Below are 7,766 nucleotides of genomic sequence, written 5' to 3' on the forward strand. Positions count from 1 at the left end.
AATTGGATGATGCAAGGTTTCATGTCTGTTTTTGGGATTCTGCCTGGAAAATTACCAAAGGCAGACTTGTGCTTGCTAGAGGCGCCAAGGCTGGCAGCCTCTATCCTCTTGTTGTATCTGGGTCTTCTATAGACCATGTTTTGGCAGTAAGCTCTATCCCACATGTATCACTTTGGCATGCCCGTTTGGGGCATATGTCTTTGAAGGGAATGAAAATGCTATCTAGTTTGCAGTATCTTCTGCCTTTGGACTATGCATGTTTTGACTCGTGTGATCATTGTCTTTATGGTAAGCAGAATAGGTCTACGCATAAGAAATCGGGTAGGCCACGCATGAGTGAGCCCTTGGCATTGGTGCATTCCGATGTTTGTGGGCCTATGCCTTGCATGTCTATGGGTGGCGCGAAGTACTTTGTTACCTTCATTGATGATTTTTCTAGGAAAGTGTGGGCTTATCCCATAAAGCAAAAGTCCGATGTCTTGGCAGTCTTTCAGCGTTGGCTTGCTCTTGTTGAGAACCAGACTGGGTATAGGCTGAAATGCCTTAGGACTGACAATGGGGGAGAATGTGTCTCACGTGCTTTTGAGCAGTTTTGTGATGACAAGGGTATTAAGCGTCAGTTGACCGCCTACACACAGCCAGTGACTAACACTCACATGAACATCGTCTCTATTTTGAGACGGTGTCGCTGTATTGCTCATGGCTAGCCAGAGCTTGGTCTGGCCAGTGGTTGGGCGTAGCATCTCATAACAATTGCTTCCGTGATTGAATCGTTTCAAGGATTAAGGGAGTTTGGCTAACGCCTTGGTTGCTACTTGATGACACATTCTGGCAACATGATGCATCTCTGTGTCTTTGGATGTGAGGCATTCTGCCATGTGCCCAAGGACAAGAGGAGTAAATTGGATCCAAAGAGCATTAAATGCATATTCCTTGGCTATGGTGAGTCACGAGAGATGGGCTATCGCCTATGGGATCCGCAGGCGCGGAAAATAGTACGCAGCCATGATGTTGTCTTCCATGAAGACAAGATGCACAGGCAACCTGAGAAGGTGGTTGAGATCCGCAGAGTGATCTTTCAGGAGGAGCCTAGAGCTCCAACACAGTCAGTAGTACAGCCTACAGCAGTTCCTCCACAAGGCCAGGGTGTTGGACAAGCAGTTAGACAGGTGGCAGAGCCTGCGGTGAGACGGTCTGCTAGAGACAGACGTCCACCTGACAGATTTCAGCCCTCTATGCATTATGTTTTGGTTATAGATGCAGGAGAGCCTTTCACTTATGATGAGGCTATGCGCAAGGGTGACAGTCACTCTTGGGAGAGGGCTATGCAGTCTGAGATAGACTCCCTACATAAGAATGAGACTTGGGATTTGGTTGCCTTGCCTAAGGGCAAGAAGGCTTTGCCATGCAAGTGGATGTACAAGCTGAAAAGTACCCCTGGACACCCCAAGCCGGCATACAAGGCTAGATTGGTAGCAAAGGGTTTTAAGCAGGAACATGGTGTGGACTTTGATGAGGTCTTCTCTCCTGTGGTTAAGATGACCACCCTGTGCTTGGTCTTGGCTTTGGTTGCACAGCTTGACTTAGATCTATATCAGATGGATGTCAAGACGGCTTTTCTACATGGGGACTTGCATGATGAGATCTATATGGATCAGCCTAAGGGCTTTGCAGAACCTGGCAGGGAGCACCTAGTGTGCAAGTTGAAGAAGAGCTTGTATGGCTTGAAGCAGGCACCTAGGGAATGGTATCATAAGTTTGATGCCTTTATGCAGTCATAGGGCTATAGCAGGAGTGCTATGGATCCATGTCTTTACACGAAGAAAGCCCGTGATGGTAGTTTGCTTATCTTGGTACTCTATGTTGATGATATGTTGATAGAAGGGAAAGCTCATGATGAGCTAGATGCTCTTAAATCTCAGCTGAAGAAGAGCTTTGAGATGAAGGATTTGGGACAGGCCTCACATATACTTGGGATGCGCATTAAGCACGATAGGCATCAGGGGCTTTTGTATCTCTCACAGCGGGAGTACATTCATAAAGTCCTTGAGCACTTCCGCATGCAGGACGTAAAGCCTATTGGTTGTCCATTACCTTCTTATGTGAAGGTATCACAGGCCGATTGTCCGCAGACAGATGAGCAGAGGCCGAGATGGCCAAGATCCCTTATGCTTCAGCCGTGGGCAGTTTGATGTATGCCATGATAGCCACTCGTCTAGATATTGCGCATACAGTTGGTGTTGTGGCATGCTATATGGCTACACCTGACAGTAGACATTGGGATGCCGTGAAGGGTATCATGAGGTACCTGAAGGGCACAGTAGATATGTGTATTTTCTATGGCAGCCAGGATACAGGGGTCGTGGGGTACACTGACTCCGATTATGCAGGACATGCAGATAGTAGGAAGTCCACTTATGTCTATGTATTCACCTATGCTGGAGGGGCTGTCTCTTCGATGTCCAGGGTTTAGAAGTGTACGGCTTTGTCTACCACTGAGGCTGAGTATGTTGCAGCCACTGAGGCTTGCAAGGAGGCCATATGGTTAGGCCGTCTAGTTGCTGACCTTGGGATTGATGCTACACCTACATTGCATTCGGATTCTATGAGTGCCATTCAGTTGGCTAAGAATCCGGTCTTCCATGCGAAGACGAAACACATTGAGGTGAGGTATCACTTCATACGTGGTGTCGTGGAGGACAAGTCTGTTGACCTTGTCAAGATCTCCACTGACGAGAATCTTGCAGATCTGCTCACGAAGAGCCTCACTACTGAGCGCTTTGCCTTCCTCAGGAGGTTGATGGGCGTTGGATGAGATGTCGCCTTTCCTCATCCCTTGTACCTATGTATATTTGTACTGTCTTTTTCTTTTTTCTTTTCTCTCTCACTAGGGCAGATTTTCCTTTAAGTGGGAGGTTGTTGGGGGTAAAGGCGCCTCCGTCGTGCTGCCCTGTGTATTACTACACTAACAGTACCCGCCACTGCACACTGCAGGTGGCGGGCGCCAGTCACGTCACTTTATTCTTTATTCTTTTAGTGACAGTTTGAATAAAGGAAGGCCCGGTCACACATTGTGACTGTTGGAGTTCCCATTTCTTGTCTCTCTCTTTCTTGCTCTTGCTCTCCCGCCATAGCTCGCGTGCAAGCTTCGATCCTTCTCACCTTTCAGATGTTGCCCCATTCCCTAGCCGATTTAAGAAGCCCATGGACCCTACCAAAGAGTATGCCTTGGTCAAAGACCTAGAAACCTTCAAACCAAACCTAAAATTTTGACAGTTACTGATGTTGTCTCCTAGCTATCAAAATAAATTAAAAAGCATATTGATAGGAAGAAGAAGCCTCAAGATTTCTCATGAAATTGTCCCTAAGTCCAATAAAGCCCGAGAGCCTGTGAAAGAAGTGGATGTGACTAACACCTTCTTGGATCCTAGTGTCAAGATTATGGGAGAGAAGGAAGGATTCTCACTTGTAGCTTTCTTGCTTGCACAATGGGGGAATACACACAAGGGTGGAGGCTGAAAACAATTTTTCTCTTCTTAGTTGTGTAAGCCAAAAGAACTCCCATACAAAGAAATAGAAGAACCCTATATATGGGTCTCAAACCAAACTCAACTAACTAAGGTGGCATACTAACTGAACCATGAACTAGAGTAGATAAGGATAGCTGTCATCTAGCTATTATTCATGGGCGGTGTACCAACCGCATCTGCAACTAACAAGTCGGTGACATAAATGCACAACGGTCACCCTGGCATATCACGAGTGGAGCTCGATATCTCAACACTCTCCCTCAAGCTCAATCCCAATTCATGCACACCAAGTAGGTCTCTGAACTTGCGCAGCTTCTCTGCGTCCAATGCCTTTGTAAATATGTCAGCTACCTGATCCTTTGTGCCGACATAGACTAGATCAATAAGACCTAGTAAAACTCTCTCTCGCACATAGTGATAATGCACCTCAATGTGCTTTGTTCTAGCATGATAGACTGGGTTATTTGCCAAGTTTATACTACTCATGTTGTCACAATAAATGACAACTGGCCCATCTGTAGACTGGTGCATATCATAAAGTAGCTTATGCAACCAAGCTACCTCACATGCAGCCATTGCTGCACCCCTCTACTCAGCCTTTGTGCTGGACAAGGCAACTGTAGGTTGTTTCTTGCTGCTCCAAGTGACTGCAGCACTCCCAAAAGAGAACACATATCCACTAGTAGATCGTCTATCAGAAATACTACCAGCCCAATCAGCATCAGTGTATCCATGCAATTGTATCTGAACCCCAGTCTCATAAAATAGTCCATACTGCAATGTGGACTTCACATACCTGAGTATACGTCTAGCCGCATCTAAATGCAGTTTCCTTGGAGCTTGCATAAACTGACTTACCAATCCAACAGCATAGCTCAAATCTAGCCTAGTAATAGTCATATAAATCAAACTTCCTACTACGTGTATGTACATAGTAGGGTCTTCCAGAAGCTCACGTGCATCTGCGCTTAGCTTCACATTCTGCTCCAAAGGAACTGAAATAGGCTTACAGCCTGTTATCCCATATTTGGACAGCATGTCCAATCCATACTACCTCTACAAGAGCCATATTCCACTTGGTGATCTAATCACCTCAATGCCCAAGAAATAACGCAGCTCTCCCAAATCCTTCATCTCAAACTTCTGCTTCAATAGCATTTTCACATGAAGGATATCTTCATCACTGTCACCTGTCATAATCAAATCATCAACATAAATGACAAGTAGCATGATACCTTTCTCTGTTTTTCTCACATAAAGTGAGCAATCTGCCTTGGAAATCTGAAAGCCAATAGTGACAAGATACTGTCCTATCTTGTCAGACCATACTCTAGGTGCTTGCTTCAAGCTATACAAGGCTTTCTTCAACCTGCAAACAAACTCAGGATGAACATCATGCACATAACCTGGTGGCTGCTCCATATAGACCTCTTCTTGCAAATCACCATGCAAGAAGGCATTCTTTACATCCATCTGATGTAAAGACCATCCCTTTGATGTAGCCATAGCAATGACTGCTCTTATGGTTGCCATCCTTGCAACCGGACTGAATGTTTCTTCATAATCAATGCCATATGTTTGTGCATACCCCTTGACTACTAATCTTGCCTTGTATCTATTCACAGAACTATCTGCATTGTGTTTCACCTTATAAACCCACTTACAACCAATTGCATTCTTATCTTTAGGAAAATGTACCAATTCCCATGTAGCATTTTCTTCCAAGGCATCCATTTCTTCATCCATGGCTTTCTTCCATTTTTCTTTTCCCATGGCTTGCTCAAAAGAAGTGGGTTCTAGTTCATGTATCACTTTGACTATATAGGCATAATGAATGGCTGTAAATCCATCATATTTCAGTCTATCCACAGGATACCTAGCTCTAGTAGACCTGCGCAAAGTACTGCTGCAGTGGGAGTCCTGTTCATTATGTAGACTGTTGTAGCAACTGCTTTAGCCCAGTAAAAATCTGGCAAGTCTTTTTCATTGAGCATGGCACGAGATACCTCTCCAATATGCCTATTTTTCCTTTCTGCAATTCCATTTTGTTGTGGGGTATGACTGCATGAATATTGCTGCTTTATGCCATGCTCCTGCAGAAACCTTGCAAACTCATTTGAGAGGTACTCTCCCCCTCCATCTAACCTTAGGCATTTTAATTGCAGACCTGTTTCTTTTTCAACCATAGCTTTAAGAGTTTTGAAATGCCCAAACACTTCACTTTTCTTTTTCATAAAATACACCCAAACTTTTCTACTATAGTCATTAATAAAAGTGACAAAATAATGACAGCCTCCAATAGATGCAGCTTTAGTAGTCTACACATCAGAGTGGATTAATTCCAATGGCTTCTTACTCTCTTGAACATGTCTAGGAAATGGTTTACACAAGCCTATCATGTTAAAATGCAGTCCTGACGAGAATAGAATCCATTCGCATGGAAAAAATAAAAAAATCAAATTTGAAAATGAAATAAAAAAGTAAGAACAAAAAATCAAAAAGTTGGAATGGAAAGAAACAAGAAGGAAAAATGTATGGAGTGATGAGTTAGATTGGGCTATCCATTTGAAACACACTTCCAATGGCAAAAATGAGAAAAACACGCCAAAAATTCCAAACAATCTATAAGTCGAAACAAGGGGCAACAAAAAGGAAAAACGTCTAAGGAATGATTGGCAATAGGGCTCTGAGGTTAGAATGCTATTTTGGTGGAAGGAAGGTGTGTTCGCATGGTAAGAGGACAAAAACACATTTAAAAACACAATTAAAAATTAATAACAAAAAATCAAGTGGTTAGAATGAGGGGAAGAAAAAAAGAAAGATATCCTACGGGACAAATAACTCGAGGCAATCCAAACAGAATGCCATTTTGATGAGAAAATAACGTATTCATATAGAAAAAAATAGACAAATTACATAAAAATAAACCCGTAAATATGCAAAAATAACGTGCATCGAAAAGAGATGTAAAAAGAAAAAATGTTCAGAAAAAAAAAAGATCAGGGCTAGCACATCAAACCACAGTTTTGGTGTAAAAAAGATGTGTCCGCATGGAAACACGTCTGATTTGCGTCAAATTTAATAAAAATTAATAACTCATGATCAATGGCTTGGAACTAAGGGCCTTAGAAAGGAAAACTGGCATGTTCAAAGAAACAAATAGGGTCATTGGATCAGATTCCAATTTTGGTGAATGTAGGGTGTATTCACCTGGAGGACCAACAAAATGATAAAACAACCAAAACGGCAAGGGAAGACTATGAAAATGGGTTAAAATAGAGTAGGTGATTAAGGAAGGGACCTCACCTGGGCATAAGGAAAACAAAGTATTATGTAAGGATCAATTAACAAGGTATTTGCAAATGTAGGAAACCAAGATGCACAGGGATGCATCCCCATACTTAAGACATGAATAGATCAGGTTGACTAATCAACATGGACCTAACACTTAATCGTGACCCTAACCGTGACCCATACCCATATGTCCCCACACTTAAAACATAACATACACATAAATAAACACAAGAGGTAGGGTTAGAAAAACTTGGCCACCATGCCACAACACCCAGGGAGGTAGCATTGTTAAAGAAGATCTGGTAAGCCATTGATGGTGAGATATACATCACTCAATCTCGTCAATCACTCATGTTGGAATGATAGATTAGTCGCTCGCCCCATAACTCACATCACTCACAGAGAATGATTGAAACCCCTATCTCACACTTGGTTTAGAAATCGACAAGAAAGATGGTTCAGAAATACCACGTGTATAGTTGATGGTGCATTAGTGCGTCCCAACCCATCTGGCATAGGTGCAAGATGGAAGTCCAGGGAGTCTGGTACTGCTGTGTGCCGAATAGAGCAATGTGTATGTTAATGATGGTTGAGGTCCACCCCGTGTTGTGCAGAGGGAAATGAGATTCCAACTGATGGATTTTGTGGAATTAATTTTCTGTGGTTTTTAGTGGCAAACTTTTCATATTTTGCCACGTGAACCCCTCTCTTTGCTGTCGAACGTGCCCAACACATTGTCCATGCCATTTCTACCATCACCTTGCCAAGTTTTTCTTTTTATGGCGTCTTCATCTGATGCCTGAAATCGCTTTGAATTAATTTTTCTGTTCACTTTTTAATTTTTCGCCCCCCGCATGCCACGTAAACCACCAAATTTAGCCTCGAAACATATTCTAGGCATTCGATGTGTCATATTTGGTTGCCCTAGGTTCTCCCTCACTC

This window comes from Lygodium microphyllum, chromosome 12 (genome assembly GCF_053477565.2).
Source record: "Lygodium microphyllum isolate KBCC chromosome 12, Lygodium_microphyllum_v1.1.10, whole genome shotgun sequence".
Classification (NCBI taxonomy): domain Eukaryota; kingdom Viridiplantae; phylum Streptophyta; class Polypodiopsida; order Schizaeales; family Lygodiaceae; genus Lygodium; species Lygodium microphyllum.